This window comes from Plectrocnemia conspersa, unplaced genomic scaffold, assembly GCF_051122295.1.
Source record: "Plectrocnemia conspersa isolate PC_06_02 unplaced genomic scaffold, ASM5112229v1 ptg000012l, whole genome shotgun sequence".
Lineage (NCBI taxonomy): Eukaryota > Metazoa > Arthropoda > Insecta > Trichoptera > Polycentropodidae > Plectrocnemia > Plectrocnemia conspersa.
The window spans coordinates 16541678-16555074 of record NW_028277176.1 but is presented as its reverse complement, the minus strand read 5'-3'; the positions used below and the strand labels follow the sequence as shown (position 1 = coordinate 16555074).

At 27.1% G+C, this 13397-nt stretch overlaps 1 protein-coding gene across 5 annotated transcripts in view; it reads left to right on the top strand.

The window, feature by feature from the left end:
* The window catches only part of LOC148228414 (5-hydroxytryptamine receptor 1-like), a 149610-nt gene that overhangs the window by 116284 nt on the left and 19929 nt on the right, over positions 1-13397 (top strand). For 2 of the 5 annotated variants that reach the window (XM_088200110.1, XM_088200106.1), the window contains one exon: positions 3683-3742. The exons of 1 other annotated variant lie outside the window; for it this stretch is intronic. The gene's annotated coding sequence lies outside the window, so the exon portion shown is untranslated. Of the gene's footprint in view, positions 1-3682; positions 3747-13397 lie in introns of all 5 variants that reach the window. 2 more of the 5 variants (XM_088200111.1, XM_088200108.1) reach the window with 1 other exon arrangement.

The window sequence follows — 13397 nt, the reverse complement described above, 5'->3', positions numbered from 1 at the left end:
TATGTGCTTTCAGTGTGTGTTCCTAATAAAAAAGAGACTATATTTTTGCTTAGAAAAAAATAGGCGCTTAACTATTTAAATATCAGAAACTGCGAGCGTTGAGTACCAAAATATAGAATAGGTATTACAAAGCAATTGCAAAAGAAAATATTTATTGTTTTTATAAAAAGACAGTATTTTATATATTGTAAAGAATAAATATTCTACCATATCTACATATATTATCTATATATGTAAATATGTATTAAAGCACATAATCGATTTGATTAAATAAGTCTAATCATAGTCAGAAAATAATATCAAAGACAAATTATAAATTTGAAAGAAAAAAGTCAGAATGTTCTTGACAGAAAGAACAATACGGCATTTCATTTATTTTCTTTGAAGCAATCTTAAGGTTCCGTTTTATTTTAATAATCGATATAGCTATTTTTTTAATTACATAGCCTGAAAAACTCTTTAGTATATATTTGAAATATTTTTTAAATATGATACTCTTATTACTTGAATGCATTAAAATAATATTTATTCTAGGTTGCAATGAGTCTTCAAAGTAAAATTACCATTTTCATTTCTGAGCCAAGTCATTGTAAGCGTAATATTTATTTATTCCATTTCCACTTTAAACGTTTCATGAGAAATAAAAAAATCCACCTGATCGTTATAAGAAAAATAAATTAGCTACAATGTTTGAATTGACGTAAGATTAAGAGCTTTTGTGTAAAAATGCACCTGTGAAATCTCTATGGGCTTTCAGTTTTATAAATTTAGAACGAAGTATATTACGTAACGTGAATAATAGTATAATGAAATGCGTGATTTAATATTTTCATTTGGAATTCGCCATATGCTATAATTTGACGTGAGCTTATGTACGTTATGTATAAATATAAACACATGTGTAATATAAAATATGTTGAAAATATTTTTACTATAATCACAATACATAAACATGTGCGATTGTAATATAAAAGTGTTAAATATAGCCATTATTCAATTAATATATTAACGAACTAAAAATATGGCAAAGAAACGAAATGTATAAAAAAGATCAGATTTTTTTAGCATAAATATATCAACAATTTTATTTTTATTTAATTGAAAATTTATCACTGCTCTTATAAAATATCATTTTACGTGTTTATTATTATTTGCGCTGCATAATATAAATTTAATACGTTATAAACTACACTATGCGCTTTGTATTATTATATAATAGTCATTTATAAATTATTAAAGGTAAATTTTGGTTATTAAAATCGCTACTAAATATTTTACATAAAATAATATTTTTCATATTAGTATAAAATACAAAACCATAGGTTATTTATTTTCAAATTTGGTATTTACTTTTTAATTAAAAATAGACAGCTTTAAATTATATTGATAAGCTTTTAGCTAAAAATCAATTATTTATGTTAATATCTAATCAACACTTCACATCTACGATTCAATACTTCCATCATATAAATCATACAGTAATATAGTACTTAATTCTGGAAAAAAAATAACTCGATATATATTCTATATGATACCCCGTTGTAACGCATAAGGCTAGCGCCAATCATTTTACAGAATAGATATATGTTGGTTGATACTATTGCAATTATCTAGTATAAATTCCATTAAAATATTTTAAGTTTTACTATCTCCAAAATTGTGACTATGCTGGGCGAGATCGCTTTTCTCTGAGCAGTAGTGTAAAAACTGGCGCAGGGATGGTTTCCGAATTATTCCTTTCTGCTACGGTGCTCATATGGTGGAGTCCCTTTCAGGATTTGTCCGCGGGTGGGTGGGCGTCTGCTAGTCTTTTCGAATGAAAGAGTTTCTCTGTATATTCAGGCTCGAAAAGCTTGCTGATAATTACAATCATGCAGCGATCATCCATTTAATCGTTGCACTCGCTTTTTAGAACAACGAAATATGTACATATACGCTTTTAAAAAGTGACATTTGCTTGATAGACATCTTTCAGGTCGAATTGTGCAACGGGAATGTTGTGACCTTATGGTGCTATTTGACTTCTGGCGGTATATTGTTTCTCATGACCGTTTCGTAACAAATAAATATTGTCTTAATGCACCGAAGAATCTTTGAGTGTTATTTATTTGGCCCTTTTTTCTAGTCGTAACAAGGGCCTTTGTGTGATCCCACTATTTTCTAGTTTATCCTTATTGATGAATGATCATTTTGATCACACATTTTGACGAGAATTTCAACAATGTCACAAAAATTAGTCTATTTTTATCCCTTGCACATACAAAAAACGCTGTTTTAGCGGCATTGGCGAAAGGATGAACGGACAATAGAACAATAGTTATGCATCTTAAAATTATATCTAATATAGTCAGCACAAGTAAAAAAATATTATGTGCCTAAGAATAAAGCTAATTGATTTATTAGAAGAGTCTTAAAAAATATATTTCAGTAAAAACAAAGATTCTAGTACAGCTCTAAATTATTGAGATTGGTTGATAATCGAATAGGAGTAGCGACATTGCTCTCCTATCTTTTATCTATTTTTTTTCTGTAAAGTTTGCAATTATGCAATCGTATTGTCAATTTAAAAATTATGTTTATATACTTAAACAAAAATGCAATGTAATAATGCGGTTACGCAATTTATATCAAGTCAACGAATTGCTCCACCTCTGTTCTCGACCTTAGCCGTCACACCAACGACTGCGATCGGATTCCTGGTCGTTGATGCTCTCCCGGCATGTTGGAGATGCAAGATAGACTATAAGAGAAAATGCAGAGCAAATAGACACTGTAATGATCTCTTTTTAATGATTTATATTTTTTTATATTTAATTTATATTTGTATTTTTTTTTTTTTTTCACTTATATTACTATAAATAACCCTATTTTTATTATATGAAAGTATAAGCATTATGGAAAGTGTTTATTAAATGTATGAATAATAAAGTCACACATTGCCCTAGTTTGCCACCTGTTATTTTTAAAATAAATATTCTTACAATACACAAAAAAAATACAACGAAAGTTTTTTATTTTACTTATACACGAGTGTGCCTTAAGGGATATAATTTTTAATTTAAATACTGTCATCTTGACATGTTTTGACGAATTACATACTTTGTCTTCATAAAAATATAAAAAATATAAGAATCCATCATTGTATCTTTTATACTAAACATCATTGTTTTAGAATTATTATATTAAATATAATAAAAATACATATTATTTTATTATAAGGTATACATTGTTGTATATATCATATAATTGAATCCAATCTATTTTACACCGTTACTATTTATATTTTCACATTGTCAAAATTGATATTCTGAACCATTATCGGGTTTTTCCAATCCGTTTCGGTTTACCATTGCTCCGATACAAAGGGCCTGCTCTGACCGTTCGTTGCCTTTATTCGGTCCGACGAATGGAAACTGAAGCTTTTCACGGTCTGACTTTTTAAAAATCTCCTTTTCCCGATTTCGGAAAAACACCTGCTACGATACATAACAAATATAGAGACAAAGCATTTCGAAAATTTGAATTGTATATTCGGCGTATGCAGTCGGGCTTATAAACTTTGCGAATAAATTCAACCGACAGCGCCGAAAGCAATTTCTAAAACTGACTTTCCCACTGCGGCTGCAATGGAAAACTTACAGTTTCATATAATATTTATGCGACCTCTTGTCTTTCGTTTCAGACAAACCATGCGAGTAATATGCGACGTGAAAAGGGACGACCTTTAAGATGCACACGAGTCGTAAGTATGACATTCACATAAATACTAGATAATCTTTTCTCCATGTACTGAGTGGTGACTTAAATGTCTAGACATATGAAAAAATTAGTTGAAGAAATATTCTATTGACTTCTATAGAATAAGAAAAAGTAAAATCTTAATTATTTGTTCTAGAATACTCGAAAAAAATGTCTAGTACTTTAGTAACAAAAGTTCATGCTTTGTTAAACGCTATTTTTTACGAATTCGTAAGTAATAACGTACGATCATCAACTCTTATTTTATCTTAATATTATATAATATAATTATTTCTTACATACTTTTTTAATAATTCGTGAGTATTTTTAACATAAATTATTTCTGCTTAAAATTCACGATAGCATTAAGTCTGTTCATAACGTCATTACCATAAGCACAAAACATATTTGCGATGATTTTCAGCAGAAGTTTCGACTTTGGCACAGAAAAAACGGTGTTAAATTATCGTTACGCCCATGTTATACATTTACTAAAAGCACGGTGTTGCTGTAACTGAGTAAAAAGACCCTATTCACTTTACGAATATCCCAAAAATAAATTACTTTAAATACTTCAATTGCTCCCATTGAAACTGTCGCTTTTTGAAACATGTTAATTTCTAGGCCGAACCAGTCGCAACAATTTTGGCTAGCGAAATTTATTGCGCAAAGTTGTGCCGTTTACCGAATTGAAGATTTCCTAAATGTTGTGGTGGGAATTTTCCTCTACAAAATAGCCAATTTGGTTAACCGAAGTCGAGATATAATGTCCTTGTTGCGGCTCTGTTGAAAGCAAATTGTTTTGCGAACATAAATTAAAACGTGTAAATGACACAACAGTGTTAACAATAACATATTTTATAGATCATTAAAATATACTATGATCATATGGTTTTACAATAATTAAACTTTTAAACCATATAATATATTATTATGCGACTAAATAATTAATTGTTTTAATACAAAATCACTTAATTATACTCAATTTTATAATTAATGCAAACGAACACTTTTATTAAGTATGAATATATAAAAAATTATTTCGAGCAATTTTTAAAGAATAAATGTTGGAGAACTTTAAAATAAATCGGTCAGTACTATTCTATATGAGCAATTAATTATTATATGTGGGAAGCAACTTTTATGACAAACGGTCAATAAAGTTTGATTGCAGCTTTTACTTGTAATAACGACACTACTAAACTATTGATTTTGTTTTTGTATACTTATTTAAATTTAAAATATTTTATATTATTTATTTTTATCAAAATAAATTAAATTTATTTTCATAAAACTATTTTACAATACACATTTCCTGGCAACACAAATCTTACTGTTAAAACATCAATGTTCAAAAAAAGTATTGAAGTCATTCTTACTATCATTTTACATATGTTAAAAGAAAAATCAAATGTCTTGCATGTATATTGGGACTAAACAATTGTGTTAATATTTTGAAATATTTTATGGATCACCTATTATCACATCCATCCATGTATGACTCAAAAGCACTCATAACTACCGAAAAATCACTACATTTTGTGTGGAAAGGATGTGCAATAGACGTGTTCTACTCTGCGTAGAAGACTATTGTTATTCTACTCCTTTGTTAAAGATCGACGGAGTGGCCATCTGTCTGTTTCACTTTGTGTGGCAAAAAGCGATGCAGTTTTTCTGATAACATTTTTCTGATAAGCTTTCTCAAACCAGCAATTTAAAAAATGTGACACTTGCTCACAGTGAAGAGACAGATTGCACGAAGCACGGCATTGAATCGTCCAGTAACAGCACGACAGATCACAGCTGACAATACAAAACTCCAGCGAAGACTCCAAATTTCAAGATCTGCTTGTGTGTGGCATCTACATGTTCATATATATGCGGCAATTTATATTTATAAAATAAACTGTTACTAGCTTTTCCACCGTCTATTTTTACGCAAAGTCCTTTCGGCTTCAAAAATACTAAAAATGATGACATACTAAAATTTAATAAATCATAGAATACAAAATAATATTATTATATAATATTGTAGTCCTGATACCGTTATATTATATTAACAAAATAAAGCATAACTTTTTCTTAAATTAGTATGCATTATATACTACTATATAAAATCATAATTATTTTTTTTATTGAAAAAAATATTCTTAAATATCTAGTTTGTTAATTTATGTACGTCACATAAAACAATTATTATTATTAATAGATATCTTATTTCTGTAACAAAAACTTTAAGTGTAATCTGTAAAGGTATATTATTGTTGAAATAATCCATTGAAACAATTGTGATGAATATACACCAACATATCTAATAAAAAATGATAAAAACTAATATCGTTTCCAAAATACATATCGGACACCCTTAAAAATGAGGGTACATTGTTATTGTGTATATTTCCCACGATTATGTGCCACAAGTGTCCCCGCAAACGTTTCATTTCTCTCTCGAAACATTACATTTGACCTTATGGTCGTATGAGGCGCAATCTTGCTCATTGAAAATGCGCCCTTTTAATATCCTCAATACACCGTCGTGTTCCGGCTTCCGTTTCGCACACGCATTAAACTGAATAAATATTATATTAAAATACAACCGGAGATCAGTAGACCCTCGAGGAGATAAAGGCCCGCGATATAATCGGCCAAAACATTTTAATACGTCCGTATAACGAGCCTACGTTACAGTTTAACGACGCCACTAAACCAGCTCTCGCTGGAGCAAAAAACTGGAACGTAACGATCACAGTGTAAAATTTAATTTTGCAATTCGAAACGAGAATAGCAAAAAATAACGACGGCAAATATACAAGTATGTATATATTTTTTTTAATTTTCAAAGCTGTGTTAAATTTTTCATACGCTATCAAGGCGCGAATTTCAACCCCCTAACGATTCGTTACAAAGTTACACTTTTTTTAATCGTGCAGATTTTGTCACGTCAACGTGTATAAAAATAGATGATATTGTTATAGAATTTAACTATGTATACTCTAGGAAAATATTATTTTATATGACATAATTTATCCTTGTTTTAATAAATATGTTATAAAAATAACTTTCACAGAATATAAATTATCACTCGTTATACCAGGGAGATGATATATAGGAATTATGTGAAAATGGTACGAGAGAAAATAGGCGAAGATCTTGATCCCTAGGGACAGGTTTTTGTTTATTATCTAGCGAAAATTATTGCTGTCTCATAATTTAATTGTTTATTAAAAATATTATAAAGCACATAAACATAAAAAAAAATATTTCGTAATACAGCGATTTTTAAACTATATGGTAAAGTCTGTTTATATAATTATAATGTAAAAAAATCAATATGACTGAAATATTATTTTTTAAAGAAATCTAAAATATGTAGTATAGTTGCACATATAAAATAATTTTTATATTTTATACTAATTGCGTTACTTGCGTCATTATAAAGAGCAGCTTTTTCAAAAGCATCAAGTAATTTACTTTCTAAAATAATTTAAATATTTTCGGCATTTTAGACCACAATAACAGACGTATAAGTAAATATTTTGATTCATATATTTTAAAAATAAGTATAAGATTACTCCTGAGATATAAATTTTCTTTCAAGACATATTTATATCGGTTTTCTGTCAATATATGTTCCCCAAAGGATTATATGTATAAACTAGATACTGAACATTAGTCGAATGTCATGTTATAATATTTTCCCATGACATCCTTTTATTAAAATACATCACAAACTGGTATAGCTTTGTTATTGTTGTTTCCATCTACGAGACCCGACACGTATCCCACACGCGATTGTTATGATTTTCATAATCGTTTGTTGTGTTACATAAATTATTCGGTACAATAACCGACGGAAGAATTTGTTAGTTAACAACTAAGTTTGTCCAATACAAGCATCGTTAACAAGTCACGATTGCCATTACGCTAATGAATCAATTAGAAAAACAGCTTCAGCTCTACTTTTCTTCGAATTAACTAACAACGCGCTTCGGATAACTTATTCTGAAATATTCTATGAACTATTTTCTACTAAATAAAATATATATATTGTGCTTATAAATCAATACGTTAATACAGCGCAATATTCAACTCCACCTGGTGATACGTCAGCATATTCAACTGTATTTTTTCTTAGTATACGTTTCACGCTGCCCTACGTAATCTATTAATCTGGCATATCGAACCCTTTGGACCTTCGTCCTTTTTTTATCCTCAGATATCGGTAACCAACGCAGAGAAGTACGTCTTCCCTTCTCACTTTTTGTTACAGAGAATTTTATGTGTACGATTTGAAGTTCATTTTGCATGTGTCAATATGAATGCGCGAACAATATTTCATCTTTGCTTCATAAAAATGTATAAAAATACTTTTCTTTTAGATATATTATCTTTTTACGTGAAATGTTTTTTTAAAATACACGAGAATATTACAATTATTACATATTATTTATTTTATTTATTTTATTAATTTATTTAGCTTAATAGCTAATCTTTACATCTAACAAATTTAGTAAACATATATAAAAATATATAAAAAATACATAACAGAAAGAAAAAATGAAAATATACAATAATAAAGTCTTAATATTATAATTTATTTCTATATGTACGAAGGTGTTTTTTTATTCCATTTATGAAACCCGTTATATTTTTGCTGTTTCGGATTTCTCTTGGAAGCCTATTATATAAATCAAAACCTCCGTACATAATTCCCCTAGCCGTACTCGTTTTCTTATACTTAATTTTCTTTAAATTTTCTCTATTTCTAGTATTATATTTATGTACATCTTTATTTCTTATTAAATACTTATTAAAATATTTTGGTAATATATTATTTTCTAACTTATATATAAATACTAAAACATTCATACTCAATATTTCTTGAACATTCAACCATTCTAATCTATCAATCATACTTTTACAAATAGTTAATCTATTTTTATTTAAAATTACTCTCATTGCCCTATTTTGTAATTTTTGCAACATTTGTTTATCTAATTTATTTAACATATTTAATAGTGTTGCACAATAATTAAAATGGGGCAATATTATACTATTATAAATTATTTTTTTTGTATTTATACTTAATATATTTCTTAATCTAGATAATAAACCTATTTTTCTACTATTTTTTTTAATATGTAATTACAAAATACATTTTGAAAAATATTCTATGAAATAATACAGGTATTAATTTCATATAAATTTCGACAATAACAGACAGCAACGCAACTAACTTTTCATCTGTCATTTGCAGTATATTTTCGCTCTCATTTATATATTGTTTTGTAAAAATAAAATATATAACTAATACTACACTACAATTATTAATAAATATGTTTTTTACACTGTAAATATACAAAATAATTTAATTCTTTTTTTATAACATACTTCAATGGATTATCAAACCATAATTTATTATTATTACTTTTGTAGTAAATTAAACAGAACGTATGTAAGTTTACAGGAATAAATACTTTGTCCCCAGAATTTTATTTATGTTATATTAAAATTAGTGATTCGTATGTGTATATTATTTAGAGCCGTCCCATTAATTATATTATATATTTTTTTGCTCATATATTATATTTTCTAGTTATTAGAATATTTTTATACCTAATATGTATGACCTAGCTTGATTCAAATTAATTATCACGATATGTATCCGAGAGATAAGAAAAATCTAGGAAAATGTGATATTCGAATCTGTGATATTCGAATCGAAATTTTAATTATATAATTATCACTAATTTTAAACAGGTATTAATCACTGACACTACTAGTCTATTGTTCTGTTCCAAAATTTGTATGTTTCAGTCATTTTATTTCATGTTTAACTACATATTCCTAAATTATTTCGGTAATACATTTATAATCAGTCATTATGTATTTCTTCCTTAATAAGTAAAAATGTGCATCAGTTATTATACGTAGGAATTTATTTTATTTAATTTTTTAATACAGCCCCAAAATTAGATGCCATGTGTATAATTTCTTTAAATTGTAGACATTTACTTTAATAAATTAAAATTTATTTTAGTAAAGGTTGATTTTAAAGAATCTGCTATTCAATCGAATTTGTTCTGATTTTTGTGTAATATTATGTTTTAGATAAATATTAAATAACGGTATGATCCGAGATTATTTTCTGATTTTCTTTAAGAAATTTGTATTTTATAGAGTAGTTTTAAGGTTTTTACTATTTTGGCACAAAGAAAATGTAACGTGGATTGATTTAAATTCATTGAACTTTATTTTCTTAGTGATATATTTTCATATGCCTATTGCAAATAATTAACTGCTTCGGTTTGTGTTTTACATATTATGTAGTAAATTTTTCGATGATCATTTATTCTGTTTTTACTATTTCATCTATATAAAATAAATCCTAAAACGCTACTTATGCTAGAGCTGAAGTAATTATTTTTGCAATAATTTTCAATAATTTTCTGGATTTATTTTATTAATATTGTAGTTCATTGTTTTAACACCATAACTAACTCCTTTAACTTCTAATTATTATACTTAGTAGGGTGTTTATTTTTTAAATTAAAATTTAGTCATGTTAATTGATTATGAACTTGAAATAGTCTTAATATTAATTTGGAAACGTGCAAATAATAAACGATTTTAACAAATCAACTAACATTGTAATAAATATCTTTACGGATATTATATTTAACAAAAAATATCTAAAGCATAAGTTATAACTTTTATTATTTTCTAATTAATTTAAACTTGCTAAAATGTTATTTAAAGCAAAATAAACAATAAAAGTGAGACAAACAGCAACATTAATTGCTTATGTTATGAATTTTAAATCTTTAAATCTTGCATTTAAACTCCCATAAATGTAACACTTATATATTGTATAGACTTCTTAGTTTCTAATCAATATAATCAAAACAATATTGGCAAAATAGTTGTAAATTCTATTTCAAATAATTCTTTAAACACTATGATGCTTTTTTAATCCAGTGATTTTTTTCTATTTTAATAACTCTTTTTTACCGTTTATTGGATATTCTATGTATTATTGTAATATTATATTTACATTTTTTATATTTTTATTTTTTCATTAAAACAGCTTCTAAACTTTATATATAATTTGCTATTGTTTACAATTTTTGTCTTTACTTTGAATTAATAATATAAATCGCTTTATATCATATATACAGTATGGATTTTATGCAAACTTAAATTATAACCCTTGCAACGTGCATATAGCAGCAAATTATTAATTTTCAAAATAGTTGTTACCTCTGATTATGCACTTATTGCATCTGCGTACTCACAACATTGCTAATATAATTTATATAATTAATGTCTAGTTAAAATAATTAAACTAGTGTTAAACCACAAGCACTAATTAATATCTAAAAGTATTGTTATAACACCAGACTGAAATTTATGTTCATTACATATTTTATATTGATACTCCTACTGCAAAAAATACATATGCAAACCTAAATTTATTTTTTAAAATATTTATTTAGCTCACGTGAAACATTTGTTTTTGATACGCAAAAAGTATTAGTTATGGAGTATTTATTAATCTAATCTACTCGATATTTGTCCAGTTACCGATATTCGCTTATCTTATCATCGTATATATATAATAAAGTAATTAATTGCATTGATTTTGAGCACATTGGCTAAAAATACAGAGCTTATCGGTTTAATAAATTTCACTGTATTTTTTATTTTTTCAAGAAAAAATGTTTTACATTTTTCGACTGGACCTTTCTTTTTAAACGATTGGCTGCTGAATGAACCATTTCAAACAAAGCCTCCCTTTCATACGCTTCAGTGACAATTCTCAGATAGCGTTACTTTTTCTGCAACCCTAAAATAAAATCCGTCTCGTTATAAACTGTATCAGGAGAATCATAACATAATACTTTATCGCAAGTCGTAACGCACACCCGAATGCGGACAAGAAAGTGTGTCGCTTTGCACTTAAATATCCCCCGAGTATATCCTTGTTATTTATTAATGAGCTTTTCTCGGTCTAAAGCTCTTCCAGCTTAAGTTTTCGGGAGCTCATCGACGGGAAGTGGGCTTTTGAAGAAATTTTACGATTTCATCCGGCAACTGGCTGTGGATGAGCTCACTTTATAATTGTCTAATATTTATGGGTTACCGGCTTGCCCTTTGACGTCGTAAAACCTTACGACGACCGGTGTTTTGTGTGCTTTCTCTCAGGTGCAAACACTCGAGTTTTTGAAGAATAAATTAATTAATTAAGCGTAATTTTACACGGAACAAAGTAGGATTTAATAGACTTTTATGTAAAAAAACAACGTATATAGGTTAAAAATTATATATTATTATCCGTTTTAATTATTAAAAGTGTGTTGTTATGAAATTCTAGAACTCGACCGTTTTTAGTGTAAAACTATTATACTTATACACCCAACTTACAGTGCGGTGTTTAGAGAAAATTGAACTAAAAAAATATATTTATCACAAAAGATTATATCTAGGGCACTTCGCTATCTAAAGCTTCATGCTCCGTTTAACAGGATATCAATGAAACATTTTAATATAATGATTAATATGCGTGCATTTAACATGACAATGGTTTGTACAAAAATTCAAAATAGCCTATTTAGACTAAAAAATATATAAAAATGAAATTAAATACTCTTGAATTTCTTAAATTGATTAAATTTTATATTATACACACCTGACTATTTAAAGGTTAAATTAGCTTATTCAGAAAATAAATTAGGTGATAATTGAAACAAGCCTTAACTTCTTAACAAAGTTTGATAGAAACAAAATTTAAAATGAAATTTATTCCAATTTGTTACCCTTCTCTCTTTGTCATAATATATTTAATTAAAAAGTTATATTTTTAGTCGAATATAAAGTCAAAAGTTATGATCGACCACTTACGTCGTTAAAATTAGTTTAAATATATATAATTATTATTCCTTATATTTCACTAAAGAAATCCATCCAAACTTACTTTGATCTACAATTTTATCTAACACAATACATATAACCTTATTGAACAAATTTTATTTTGCCGTGCTTTTGGAAGCTGTCCAAAATACAAGTGTCGCTTTCAATACCTTACGAAATATTTTTTTCATTTGCAGCATTTCATTTAGTATTCTTGCTCCATCAAAATGTAATTTATATCAGTTTTCAATAATATTTATGATAAACTAAATATAAATTCCATGAAAATACATATTTTTAAATGAAATTTCTTACGCTCGCTTAAGCTTTAGACCTTTAGAGTAAAATATTGATTTTCTACGTAATATATGGAAATTTTATTCCACCATACCCGCCACCAACGAGTTATAAGCAATAGGTGATAATCAATCATCTCTCGTACCTAAATCGCTGGACCGAATTTTGGATGTAGGATCATGATCGATGATCAATAATTGAAACTCATAACAAATCAATTTGCAATTAATTGCTTGTAGCTTTCAGAAACAATCTCTGAACGCTTAAATACTAAAATTTGATTTTAATAGCTTGACTGTAGTAAATTACATTTATTTTCACATTATTACATATTCTCTATTATTACATATCATATTTCCACACGATTTAACAGAAATCATACGATTGCTTTATGACTACATGATAAGGTAGGTTTTTTCTAGTTTTTCATTTAAATAATAATTAAAATATAA